Raw genomic sequence first — 14,645 nt, forward strand, 5'->3', positions numbered from 1 at the left:
AATCACTTAATGAGTCCAACTTATTAATCATCAATCCAATTGACTTAATGAGTCTAATTCGAATTGGACTTAATCCAATAGTTGGATCACATTGAGTCTAACTTAATGAGTCCAATTTAAATTAGACTTAATCCAATGATCCATCATATGAATCCATATCCATTGACTTATTCTTTGTGTGTGACCCAATATGTTCTCGTAACATTAGCAATGTCTCTAAAACTATTTTAGATACATAAACAATGAGTGACATCTAGCAAGATATCATTGCTACCCAAGTGACGAGAATGTCTATATCCGACATAACCTTTCCGTGTCTATTATCTTGTATGACTCAATCCTTCTATCCTTGATATCTATATTGATCAATGAGTCATAGACCGTGGCATCCTCTTATTAATCTTTGTGTTTCTTGATCTTTAAGTAGACACGATGGATGCCCACAATGCAAGTTCGAAAATCGTTATCGAGTAAGCAGCGGAAACAGAAAACACAACGCTAACAAAACCAATTTTAGTTGGTTCAAAGCCTTTGTCAACTCGTTGACCCAGCCAATCAGCGCGCTCCACGTTGCGATGAGATAAACTTTTGCATTCCCGGCGCCCGAATCCCTTTCAAGCGCCCGAACAAGCTCCCTGTGCCCCGAACCCCTTTTTCCATCAAAAGTTTTTCCTGTAAGAAAAAAATTAGTCCGAGGCAATAAATATTATACTACTCTGCAAAACAAAAGTTAGTATATATATATATATATATATATATATATATATATATATATATATAGTAATTAGATTTTGTCATCTCGAGACCAGAATCTAGTCATGAGCTCAACTTAGATTTTTAAAATGGATCTAAGTTGGATCGACGCGTATAATTCCCTCAAACGGGGACCGTGTACTCACCAAGTCACTTTCCTCTAGTGACTTACCTTTTGCCAGACATCCGGTCAGTCCGTCGACCTGTCTGGACTTCGTGCCAGCTATCCAGTCGGCCCATTAACCTAGATGGACTTCGTACCAACTATCCGGTTAGCCCATCGACCTAGCTGGATTTCTTGCCAGCTATCTGGTCGGCCCATCGACATAGCTGGGCTTCACACCAGCTATCCGATCAGCCTGTCGACCTAGCTGGATTTCTCCTTCACACTCAGTCAAAGTGTTAGATCACAACAAAACTAACTTAACCTACTTTGTCATTTATCAAAACCTGAGTGAGACCGTTAGTGCTAACCGCACCAGCAATCTTCCCCTTTTTGATGCAATGACAACATGGATTAAGTTAGTAAAAAATATGCAAAAATAACTAGGCAGATGATATATTTTTAGACTGATTTTGGTGTTTTGTCTAGATTTTTGCTAACTTAATCCACCTTACCCTCCTCCTTTTACATTCATCAAAAAAATAAGTATAGACAAGTAAGGAAAAATTGACTAAGTAAAGTAACCAAAAAAACTTAACAGTAGAAAATAAGTAAAGTATCTTTTAAAGGCAAAAAGTTAATTAATTTGAAGAAACTAAGTAAATAAAATGATTATTTTCACGATCTACTTAGTTTTTTAAAAAAATGATAAGTCAAAAATTTTGCAAACATAACTTAAAAGATTTGAAATTATTTTTCAAAGACTACTAATTTTTTAATAAGGTTTCCAAAAGATTTTTTTTTTTTTTGCAAAAATAGCTTTAAGGTTAAAACAAATGTTTCAAAAATAGATAACTTTTAAAAAACTTTGAAAAACCTTTTTCAAGAAATAGAATTTTGAAAAAGATATACGGAATGGTAAAACTGAATTAAGATTTTGAAATTCTTTGAAAATTATGCCAAGTTATTTTCAAAAATATGAAAGCAATATTTTCAAAACTTAAATAGTTGTAAAACTGATTTTTATAAGTTATTTTTTTTAAAACACTTTTGAAGATAATTCAAATGTTTTAATGCCAACAAAAAATGAAGCAATTTTTGAAAATATTTTAACTACTTAAGGTTATTAATCCTCCTTCTGAATCTAACATTAATTCAAAATAAACAACAAAAAAATATCCTTAACTGTCTAACCATTTGTTACTTACTAACTATTAGAAGATAGCAGTTTTCACTTGGTTAATCAGGTTAAATTTAGTTTATTCAGTCAGTGTTTGACTAAGCTGAACAACTTACCCCGATTACTGTATATTTGGTTTTTAACGCCCAGATTTGTATTGATGCACTGATATAAGCATCTTTAAGTCCAGACAATTTGTCTATGCATCTCACCCATTTCTAAGTTTAGTAATACACAAACAAGGTAGTCCTAGTGTGTTGGTTAGATGCTCAAATTCTAGACTTATAGGAGTATGCTTTCTAAGGTTTTGATCTATACTAAGACTAAAAATTAATTTTGAAAAATCTAAAAATAGAAAATTTTGAGAAATGTAAATAAAATATTTTACCCAATAATTTTAAATACAAATTTGAAAATAATTTTAAAAGTACGAGTCCTAGTTTATTAAGCATAATGTGACAAGTCAATATCTAAAGTGAAAATAAGTCAATATATAAGGACAACGATCAAGACAAAATACACGGAGATAATAGCAACTTAGTCTACTATGATGATAAGGAGGGTGGTCCGGAACCCAAAGATCGTAACATCTCTATCAACTCAGTGTGACGAGTCCGGTCATCCTCTTGAGAGCTGGATATGTCCCGTCGAAGATCGAAGACATCCTACCACATGTCTCATCCAAGATCGGAAATCTCCTGCTGCATGCCCCACCGAAAATCAGAGACCTCCTGCCGAAGACCAGTCATAGCTGTCTTAAGATCGGTAACTCGATCGGCTAGAGTGTGAGGGGCGGGATGTGGTGCTCGAGCTGGAGGCGGTGCTAGAGCAGGAGGATCACCAAAAAGCGCATCCATGAACTCATCCACCCCTGCCTCCTCCCCCTCGGCATCCGACTGTGGCTCGACGTCCGGGTCAAGCTAGTGCTGGCCCCCCTCCTCCAGGACAAGACACCCTCATCATTTGTATGTATGCCACCTAAAGAAAAGTTTCTAGATCCTACCATGTCAAACTCAGTCAGGACTCTAACATCACCTCTGGTGACATTAATATCTAAGGATGCAAGGTATGCGGTCAAGATGTGGCAGTAGGGCATGTGAACTCATCTGCTGGTGATGAGTCCGGTTGAGTAAATAATGACATGAAAAATATGTAAACTAATATTTATATCTAATCTATAACATAGGGCATATAGTAAGAATGAGTGAAAAGGATGCATTATCGCGATGTTACAAGTGGTCAATAGCAAAATGCAAGAGACTAAAACTCTATAAAGGATATAGTCCTGAACTCTAAGGGAGACTGACCTGAATAGGGTAATAACTGTAGGTACTCTCTCTTCCCTAAAAAAATATGAGTAAATCGTATCAAGTGTGATGTGTGAGTAAGAATCGCCAAATGGTGGATCCCTAGGGGGATAACACTGAAAAGTGCATATAGATGAATGTAAACCTAGAAAGGTATGGATAATGTAGGATTGAAAAGAATTTAGATATCTCCACAATAGTATGATATTGTCCACTTTGGACCTAAGTCATCATGATTTTGCTCTTGGGCTCTATCCAAAAGGCCTTATGCCAATGGAGATATCTTTTTTCTTATAAACACATGATATTTTCCATGTGTCTTAAATGTGGGACTATGTTTATAATCTTGCAACCCCAACAGATGATAGCAGGGGATAGCGTGATATCAATATCAGCTATCCTAGTGGTGTATATAAGGTCATCTACTCTAACTAGGTTATTATATAGTTTAGCACATAAACCTATGTTAACCGAACTGGTACAATAAATCAGACGATGCAAGCTGTAGTAGTCGATGACTTCTACAGCAGAAATGCATGAACGCATAAAAATTATCTATCTAAACACCTAGTCCATATAGGACTGTAGATAGTACTAGCAAACCTAATCATAAGTTCTTCAGTAGCAAATATAGGATCAGTACTAGCGGTAGAGGGCTCAGCACCAAGTCTAGAATGTTTCCTAATTTATCAAAGAAAACCGAACTAAGCATAAAATACTAAAATAAAATAATTTAAAAACCTAGTAAGGGAAATAGAATTTACCAAGGCATCAGTACTGAAAATAATAGAACTGACGACCTCGTAATAACCGGAGGAAGAAAAGAAAATTTAAAATTTAATTTCTTTTGCATTAAAGCCGGGTGAAGGCCTTTGCCAAAGAGAAAGGGAAGGTGCAACTATTGGGGGTGCCCCTGCCACCCCTTATATAGGGCGATTTGGGTGCCCGGACGGGGTCCGGGGGCTTGTAGCAGGGGAGAGGTGGGGCGCTCGGAGCGTGTTCCGTGTTCCAGGCGCTCGCCCCTTGGTTTTTGATGCTAGGTTTCTGATTTTTTTTAATAAAATTTTAATATTAATTTAATTTAAGTTGATTTAAGTTAATAGAAGTTAAAATTTAAGTTAATTTGAATTTAATTTTTAAGTTTAATTTTCAAGTTAATTTGATTTTTAAGTTTAATTTCTAATTTAATTATTTTTAAAGTTAATTGTTAAGTTAATTATTTTTACGTTAATTTTTTTATTTTTAAAGTTAATTTTTAAGTTAATTATTTTTACGTTAAATTCTAATGTTTAAAGTTAAATAATTTTTAAAATAATTTTCAAGTTAAAATAAGTTTTAAAATGTGAAAATAATTTTTAAAACATTTTTGATGCGGTAAAGAGAAGAGGGTATTTTGGATATTTTACATTAAATAGGTTTTGACTTTAAAGGTGGCAGGGTTCACCCGAGCAAGGGGAGGGGGTTTTTTCTTGGGGCGTGAGACCGCCGCCAGGAGGAAGAAGGCTTTCTTCCTCCATCCTCCGCTCCTCGCCGGAGCTTACGCCGACCATCGGCTGATACCTCTTCTCCTCTCCCCCTCGTGATGCCACCGTTGGGCGGATTCGCCACTACTGCTCTTTTCCTTCTCGCGACGCCGGCCACAGCGTCTCCCTTTACTTCTTCCTCCATGTTCATGTCGTCGCCGCTCAGATCGACACCGGCAGCTAGCGGAGGCTTTCCCTTTTGTAGCTTAGTGGAACCCAAGGGGAGAGGACTTGGATTTTTCGGTCTGGCCGCCGCCAAGCACAGAAAGGGGGCTGATGTGTCTTCTCCACGCTGGTATCACCTCATAGCTTGACCAGCGCCACCTCAGGCTTCGTCCCCGGCGACTAGCGCCGCCTCAGGCTTTGTCCCCAGCGACCAGGGTCGCCTCAAGCCACTGCTGCCGCGGCCACCCTCTCATGCCAGCGTTCGCCGGCACTTCCAGCTGCTATTGCCGCTTCCAGCGGCTGCGGATATAGCCATCGGCACCTCTGGGCAGCTGTCGTCACCCGCCGATAGCTACCACTGCCTTCCCCCTGCGGTCACAACCGCTGTCTTTAGTGGACATCGGTATCCTTAGGGCAGCTGCCGCCTGCGCATTGTTTGTTCGCTCCGACCTCCGAGCTAAGATGGGGTTTTGGCCATAGAGCCGTGTTGTGTTTCGCTATTTATATTGTTATCTTGTTTATGAGTTGTTTGTATCATCTGGCCTGCGAGCCACCGTCATATACCGGCCTGTGAGCCGTTGTATTGTTCCGGGCCGCTACGACTCGATTAGCTACGCGAACAGCTCATCCATCCATCCGAGGGCGCCCCTCCGGGGCCAAGGTACGTCATCATACCTTTCCTGCATTTATTTCACTATTTTGTTATTTGTATTCGGCTGCTCATATATTTGTGGGATTCGCCTTGAGCACCGAGGTACCAGAGACCGGGGCAACTCGGTCACTGGATACAGGTACTGCCGATCGGAGGACATCTGACGACTTGGTCAACATAGCTGACAGATCACCATCCGGGTCATGGGGATGCAGTCAACCTTCCAGACACGTCACACCGGCAGGTCCGTCTTCTCAGCTTCCCGACAGGATCAAATTGGCGTCGTCTGTGGGAACGCACCTGGTCGGGAACGTGAAGATGGACAACGCCAAAAAAATTCTACCATCCTCATGATCTCGGTCAGTTTTTTACATTAGCTTTTCCAATACAGTTATACGATTTGCCCTAGTTCCTCGATCACGAAGACCCCGAGCCAATCGGCCGGGCGTATATTTTCCGAGCCACAGGCTCGATGTCGAAAACCCCGTGCCGGTTGGCCGGGCATATATTTTCCAAGCCGCAGGCTCGATGTCGAAGACCCCGTGCCGGTCGGCCGGGCGTATATTTTCCGAGCCACAGGCTCGATGTCGAAAACCCCGGACCGTTCGGCCGGGCGTATATTTTCCGAGCCACAGGCTCGATGTCGAAGACCCCGTGCCGGTCGGTCAGGCGTATATTTTCCGAGCCACAGGCTCGATGTCGAAGACCCCGTGCCGGTCGGCCGGGCGTATATTTTCCGAGCCACAGGCTCGATATCGAAGGCCCCAGACCGTTCGGCCGGAGGTATACTGTACGAGCCGCACGCTCGATATCGAAGGCCCCGGACTGTTCGGCCGGAGGTATATTGTACGTGCCTCACGCTCGATACCGAAGGCCCCGGACCGTTCGACCGGAGGTATATTGTACGAGCCGAACGCTCGATATCGAAGGCCTCGGACCGTTCGGCCGGAGGTATATTGTACGAGCCGCACGCTCGATACCGAAGGCCCCAAACCGTTCGGCCGGAGGTATATTGTACGAGCCGCACGCTCGAGACCGAAGGCCCCGGACTGTTCGACCGGAGGTATATTGTACGAGCCGCACGCTCGATACCGAAGGCCCCGGACCGTTCGGCCGGAGGTATATTGTACGAGTCGCACGCTCGATACCGAAGGCCCCAGACCGTTCGGCAGGAGGTATATTGTACGAGCCGAACACTCGATATCGAAGGTCCTGGACCGTTCGGCCGGAGGTATATTGTATGAGCCGCATGCTCGATATCGAAGGCCCCGGACCGTTCGGCCGTAGGTATATTGTACGAGCCACACGCTCGATACCGAAGGCCCCGGACCGTTTGGCCGGAGGTATATTGTCCGAGCCGCACGCTCGATACCGAAGGCCCCAGACCGTTCGGCCGGAGGTATATTGTACGAGCCGCACGCTCGATATCGAAGGCCCTGAACCGTTCGGCCGGAGGTATATTGTACGAGCTGCACGCTCGATACCGAAGGCCCTCGACCGTTCGGCCGGAGGTATATTGTCCGAGCCGCACGCTCGATATCGAAGGCCCTGGACCGTTCGGCCGGAGGTATATTGTCTGGAAGACCGTCGAGCTCCAACGTTAAAAATCGAGAGACGAGCCGGCGTCTATAAACCCTCTGAGAGGAAGACCGTCGAGCTCCGACGTTAAAAATCGAGAGACAAGCCGACGTCTATAAACCCTCCGAGTGGAAGACCGTCGAGCTCTGACGTTAAAAATCGAGAGACGAGCCGGCGTCTATAAACCCTCTGAGCGGAAGACCATTGAGCTCCGACGTTAAAAATCGAGAGACGAGCCGGCGTCTATAAACCCTCCGAGCGGAAGACCGTCGAGCTCCGACGTTAAAAATCGAGAGACGAGCCGACGTCTATAAACCCTCCGAGTGGAAGACCGTCGAGCTCTGACGTTAAATATCGAGTGACGAGCCGGTGTTTATAAATCATCCGAGCGGAAGACCGTCGAGCTCCGACGTTAAAAATCGAGAGACGAGCGGGCGTCTATAAACCCTCCGAGCGGAAGACCGTCGAGCCCCGACGTTAAATATCGAGAGACGAGTCGGTGTCTATAAATCATCCGAGCGGAAGACCGTCGAGCCCCGACGTTAAATATCGAGAGACGAGCCGGCGTCTATAAATCATCCGAGCGGAAGACTGTCGAGCTCCGACGTTAAATATCGAGAGACGAGCTGGCGTCTATAAATCATCCGAGCGGAAGACTGTCGAGCTCCGACGTTAAACATCGAGAGATGAGCCGGCGTCTATAAATCATCCGAGCGGAAGACTGTCGAGCTCCGACGTTAAATATCGAGAGACGAGCCGGTGTCTATAAATCATCCGAGCGGAAGACCATCGAGCTCCGACGTTAAATATCGAGAGATGAGCCGACGTCTATAAATCATCCGAGCAGAAGACCGTCGAGCTCCGACGTTAAATATCGAGAGACGAGCCGGCGTCCATAAATCATCCGAGCGGAAGACCGTCGAGCTCCGACGTTAAATATCGAGAGATGAGTCGGCGTCTATAAATAATCCGAGCGGAAGACCGTCGAGCTCCGACATTAAATATCGAGAGACGAGCTGGCGTCTATATATCCGAAGACCGTCGAGCCTCGACGTTAAATATCGAGACGAGCCGGCGTCTATAAATCATCCGAGCGGAAGACCGTCGAAGCCGACGTTAAATATCGAGAGACGAGCCGGCGTCTATAAATCATCCGAAGGAAGACCGCCGAGCTCCGACGTTAAATATCGAGAGACGAGCCGCCTATAAATCATCCGAGCGGAAGACCGTCGAGCTCCGACGTTAAATATCGAGAGACGAGCCGACGTCTATAAATCATCCGAGCGGAAGACTGTCGAGCTCCGACGTTAAATATTGAGAGACGAGCCGGCGTCTATAAATCATCCGAGCGGAAGACCGTCGAGCTCCGACGTTAAATATCGAGAGACGAGCCAGCGTCTATAAATCATCCGAGCGGAAGACCGTCGAGCTCCGACGTTAAAAATCAAGAGAAGAGCCGGCGTCTATAAACCCTCCGAGCGGAAGACCGTCGAGCTCCGACGTTAAAAATTGAGAGACGAGCCGGCGTCTATAAACTCTCCGAGCGGAAGACCGTCGAGCTTCGACGTTAAAAATCGAGAGACGAGCCGGCGTCTATAAATCCTCCGAGCGGAAGACCGTCGAGCTCCGACGTTAAAAATCGAGAGACGAGCCGGCGTCTATAAACCCTCCAAGAGAAGACCGTCGAGCTCCGACGTTAAATATCGAGAGACGAGCCGGCGTCTAAAAACCCTCCGAGCGGAAGACCGTCGAGCTCCGACGTTAAAAATCGAGAGACGAGTTGGCGTCTATAAACCCTCCGAGCGGAAGACCGTCGAGCCCCGACGTAAAATATCGAGAGACGAGTCGGCGTCTATAAATCATCCGAGCGGAAGACCGTCGAGCTCCGACGTTAAATATCGAGAGACGAGCTGACGTCTATAAATCATCCGAGCGGAAGACCGTTGAGCTCCGACGTTAAACATCAAGAGATGAGCCGGCGTCTATAAATCATCCGAGCGGAAGACCGTCGAGCTCCGACGTTAAATATCGAGAGACGAGCCGGTGTCTATAAATCATCCGAGCGGAAGACCGTCGAGCTCTGACGTTAAATATCGAGAGACGAGCCGACGTCTATAAATCATCCGAGCAGAAGACCGTCGAGCTCCGATGAGAGACGAGCCGGCGTCTATAAATCATCCGAGCGGAAGACCGTCGAGCTCCGACGTTAAATATCAAGAGACGAGTCGGCGTCTATAAATCATCCGAGCGGAAGACCGTCGAGCTCCGACGTTAAATATCGAGAGACGAGCCGGCGTCTATAAATCATCCGAGCGGAAGACCGTCGAGCTCCGACGTTAAATATTGAGAGACGAGCCGGCGTCTATAAATCATCCGAGCGGAAGACCGTCGAGCTCCGACGTTAAATATCGAGGGACGAGCCGGCGTCTATAAATCATCCGAGGGGAAGACCGTCGAGCTCCGACGTTAAATATCGAGGGAGGAGCCGGCGTCAATAAATCATCCGAGCGGAAGACCGTCGAGCTCCGACGTTAAATATTGAGAGACGAGCGTCTATCAATCATCCGGCCGGAAGACCGTCGAGCTCCGACGTTAAATATCGAGAGACGAGCCGGCGTCTATAAATCATCCGAGCGGAAGACCGTCGAGCTCCGACGTTAAATATCGAGAGACGAGCCGGCGTCTATAAATCATCCGAGCGGAAGACCGTCGAGCTCCGACGTTAAAAATTGAGAGAAGAGCCAGCGTCTATAAACCCTCCGAGCGGAAGACCGTCGAGCTCCGACGTTAAAAATCGAGAGACGAGCCGGCGTCTTTAAACTCTCCGAGCGGAAGACCGCCGAGCTCCGACGTTAAAAATCGAGAGACGAGCCAGCGTCTATAAATCCTCCGAGCGGAAGATCGTCGAGCTCCGACGTTAAAAATCGAGAGACGAGCCGGCGTCTATAAACCCTTCGAGCGGAAGACCGTCGAGCTCCGACGTTAAAAATCGAGAGACGAGCCGACGTCTATAAATCCTCCGAGCAGAAGACCGTCGAGCTCCGACGTTAAAAATCGAGAGACGAGCCGGCGTCTATAAACCCTCCGAGCGGAAGACCGACGAGCTCCGACGTTAAAAATCGAGAGACGAGTCGCCTATAAATCCTCCGAGCGGAAGACCGCCGAGCTCAGACGTAAAAAATCGCGAGCCGAGCCGGCGTCTATACACCCTCCGAGCGGAAGACCGTCGAGCTCCCACGTTAAAAATCGAGAGACGAGCCGACGTCTATAAACCCTCCGAGCGGAAGACCGTCAAGCTCCAACGTTAAAATCGAGAGCGAGCCGACGCCTATAAACCCTCCGGCGGAAGACCGTCGAGCTCGGCGTTAAAAATTGAGAGGCGAGCCGACGCCTATAAACCCTCCGGCGGAAGACCGCCGAGCTCCGACGTTAAAATCGAGAGAAGAGGCGTCTATAAACCCTCCGAAGGAAGACCGTCGAGCTCCGACGTTAAAATCGAGAGACGAGGCGTCTATAAACCCTCCGAAGGAAGACCATCGAGCTTCGACGTTAAAATCGAGAGACGAACCGGCGTCTATAAATCTTGCGAGCGGAAGACCGTCGAGCTCCGACGTTAAAAATCAAGAGACGAGCCGGCGTCTATAAATCTTCCGAGCGGAAGACCGTCGAGCTCCGACGTTAAAAATCAAGAGACGAGCCAGCGTCTATAAACCCTCCGAGCGGAAGACCGTCGAGCTCCGACGTTAAAAATCGAGAGACGAGCCGGCGTCTATAAACCCTCCGAGCGGAAGACCGTCGAGCTCCGACGTTAAAAATCGAGAGACGAGCCGGCGTCTATAAACCCTCCAAGCGGAAGACCGTCGAGCTCCTACGTTAAAAATCAAGAGACGAGCCGGCGTCTATAAACCCTCCGAGCGGAAGACCGTCTAGCTCCGACGTTAAAAATCGAGAGACGAGCCGACGTCTATAAACCCTCCGAACGGAAGACCGTCAAGCTCTGACGTTAAAAATCGAGAGACGAGCCGGCATCTCTAAACCCTCCGAGCGGAAGACCGTCGAGCTCCGACGTTAAAAATCGAGAGATGAGCCGGCGTCTATAAACCCTCCGAGCGGAAGACCGTCGAGCTCCAACGTTAAATATCGAGAGTCAGACCGGCGACTATAAAAACCCCGGCTTGAAGACTGTAGAGCTCCGACGTTAAATATCGAGTGTCGGACCGGCGACTATAAAAACCCCGGCTTGAAGACCGTCGAGCTCCGACATTAAACCCTAGAGTCGAACCGGCGACTATAAAAATCCCGGCTTGAAGACCCCTGCAGGGATTAGTTCATCGGATATCCTTTCTCCCCCGTTCGGGGTCGAGCTCTTCAGAGCATTTATATCCCCCGTTCGGGGTTGAGTGGCTGGCTTATCAGATATCAGATATTTTATCTCCCCCGTTCGGGGTCGAGTGATCGTCACTGGTCTCAGACCAGCTTCAGATATTTTATCTCCCCCGTTCGGGGTCGAGTGGTCGTCACTGGTCTCGGACCAGCTTCAGATATTTTATCTCCCCCGTTCGGGGTCGAGTGGTAGTCACCTTCAGATATTCTTTCTTCCCTGTTCGGGGTCGAGCGGTCGCCAATGGTCTTGTACCAGTTTATCATTTATTTCATCTCCCTCGATCGGGGTCGAGCGCTTCTCACTGGTCACGGCAGATTATAAGAGCATCTTATCTCCCCCGATCGGGGTCGAGCTATCTCCGATGGTCGCGAACAAAGAGTATCTCTACTGGTTTTCGGACCAGAATGTAGGCTATGCGCCCGTTCGGCCCTAGACTTTCGCTTCCATGAGCCTTCGATTCACGGGCTACGCCCTAGCTCAATCCATGAGCGATGCGCCCGTTGGGCTCATGACTTTTGTCTTTGTGCACATTCGATTTCACAGGCTCTACTCCAACTCGATTTTCGGGCCCCACTCTTGCCCAACGCGGCTTCGTCTCTTGGTCGATATTTGTCCAGGCACGCACTTGGCGTTTGTCCGATGGTTTGCCTGGCAGCAGTTCGGCCATGTCTTTCGTCGCTCGATCGGCGCTTTGGTAGCCGCCTGATCGTCCATTCTTCCGATCGACATCCTTCCGATCGCCCGTTCGACATCTTCACGATCACGTACTAGGCATCGCTCGTCCGTTCGGTCTACCCGTTGTCCAGCGTGTTGCTCGGTCTGCTATGCTTGCACTCGTCGTGCGCTTGTTGTTTTGCCGCTCATTTGATGTTTTGTCGTTCGCTCGGCCTCGGGCCGATTATCGACTTGATCCGCTCGGCGCGATTACTATCTCATACGACACCCTTACTATAGCGACCGCTCGGAAGGCCTTATACGAGGGGTTCACCGATTTTACTTCGATATGGAGGGTGATTTCGCCTCTGCAATAGACGTCTAGTCAGTCGGACTCACGCCTCCTTCGACTAGACTTGAAGTGGAGGCTTGTGATGCGGTAAAAAGAAGAGGGTATTTTGGATATTTTACATTAAATAGGTTTTGACTTTAAAGGTGGCAGGGTTCACCCGAGCAAGGGGAGGGGGTTTTTTCTTGGGGCGTGAGACCGCCGCCAGGAGGAAGAAGGCTTTCTTCCTCCATCCTCCGCTCCTCGCCGGAGCTTACGTCGGCCACCGGCTGATACCGCTTCTCCTCTCCCCCTCGTGACGCCACCGTTGGGCGGATTCGCCACTACTGCTCTTTTCCTTCTCGCGACGCCGGCCACAGCGTCTCCCTTTACTTCTTCCTCCATGTTTATGTCGTCGCCGGTCAGATCGACACCGGCAGCCAGCGGGGGCTTCCCCTTCTGTAGCTAAGTGGAACCCAAGGGGAGAGGACTTGGGTTTTTCGGTCTGGGCCGCCGCCAAGCACAGAAAGGGGGCTGATGTGTCTTCTCCACGCTGGTATCACCTCAGAGCTTGACCAGCGCCGCCTCAGGCTTCGTCCCCAGCGACTAGCGCCGCCTCAGGCTTTGTCCCCAGCGACCATGGTCGCCTCAAGCCACTGCTGCCGCGGCCACCCTCTCACGCCAGCATTCGCCGGCACTTCCAGCTGCTATTGCCGCTTCCAGCGGCTACGGATATAGCCACCGGCACCTCCGGGCAGCCGTCGTCACCCGCCGGCAGCTACCACTACCTCCCCCCTGCGGTCACAACCGCTGTCTTTAGTGGACGTCGGTATCCTTAGGGCAGCTGCCGCCTGCGCATTGTTTGTTCGCTCCGACCTCCGAGCTGAGATGGGGTTTTGGCCATAGAGCCGTGTTGTGTTTCACTATTTATATTGTTATCTTGTTTGTGAGTTATTTGTATCATCTGGCCTGCGAGCCACCGTCATATACCGTCCTGTGAGCCGTTGTATTGTTCCGGGCCGCTACGACTCGATTAGCTACGCGAACAACTCATCCATCCATCCGAGGGCGCCCCTCCGGGGCCATGGTACGTCATCGTACCTTTCCTGCATTTATTTCACTATTTTGCTATTTGTATTCGGCTGCTCATATATTTGTGGGATTCGCCTCGAGCACCGAGGTACCAGAGACCGGGGCAACTCGGTCACTGGATACAGGTACTGCCGATCGGAGGACATCTGACGACTTGGTCAACATAGCTGACAGATCACCATCCGAGTCATGGGGATGCGGTCAACCTTCCAGACACGTCACACCGGCATGTCCGTCTTCTCAACTTCCCGACAGGATCAATTTTTAAGTTAAATAATTTTTAAAATAATTTTCAAGTTAAAATAAGTTTTAAAATGAGAAAATAATTTTTAAAATATTTTTAAGTTAAATAATTTTTTAAAATAATTTTTAAGTTAAAGTAGTTTTTTTTTTAAAAAAATAAAGTTAAAATATTTTTAAAAATAATTTTAAATTATTTTTTAAGTTAAAATAATAATTTTTAAATTAAAATATTTTTTAAGTTCAAATAATTTTTAAAATAAATTTAAAGTTCAAATAAATTTTTAAAATATTTTAAAATAATAATTTTTAAATTAAAATAAATTTTAAATTAAAATAATTTTTAAGTTAAAATAATTTTTCAAATAATTTTTAAGTTAAAATAACTTTTATGTTAAAATAATTTTTATGTTAAAATAATTTTTAAGATATTTTTTTTAAGTTAAAATAATTTTTAAGATAATTGTTTTTTAAGTTAAAATAATTTTTAAGATAATTTTTTTTAAGTTAAAATAATTTTTATGTTAAAATAATTCTTAAAATAATTTTTAAATTAAAATAATTCTTAAATTAATTTTTAAGTTTAAATAATTTTTAAAATAATTTGAAATTGAATTTGCCTTTTAATTTAATTTTAATTTTAAATTTAAATTTAAATTTAATTTAATTTAATTTTAAGTTCTTAG

The sequence above is a fragment of the Zingiber officinale genome, chromosome 6B (assembly GCF_018446385.1).
Source record: "Zingiber officinale cultivar Zhangliang chromosome 6B, Zo_v1.1, whole genome shotgun sequence".
NCBI classification, from domain to species: Eukaryota; Viridiplantae; Streptophyta; class Magnoliopsida; order Zingiberales; family Zingiberaceae; genus Zingiber; species Zingiber officinale.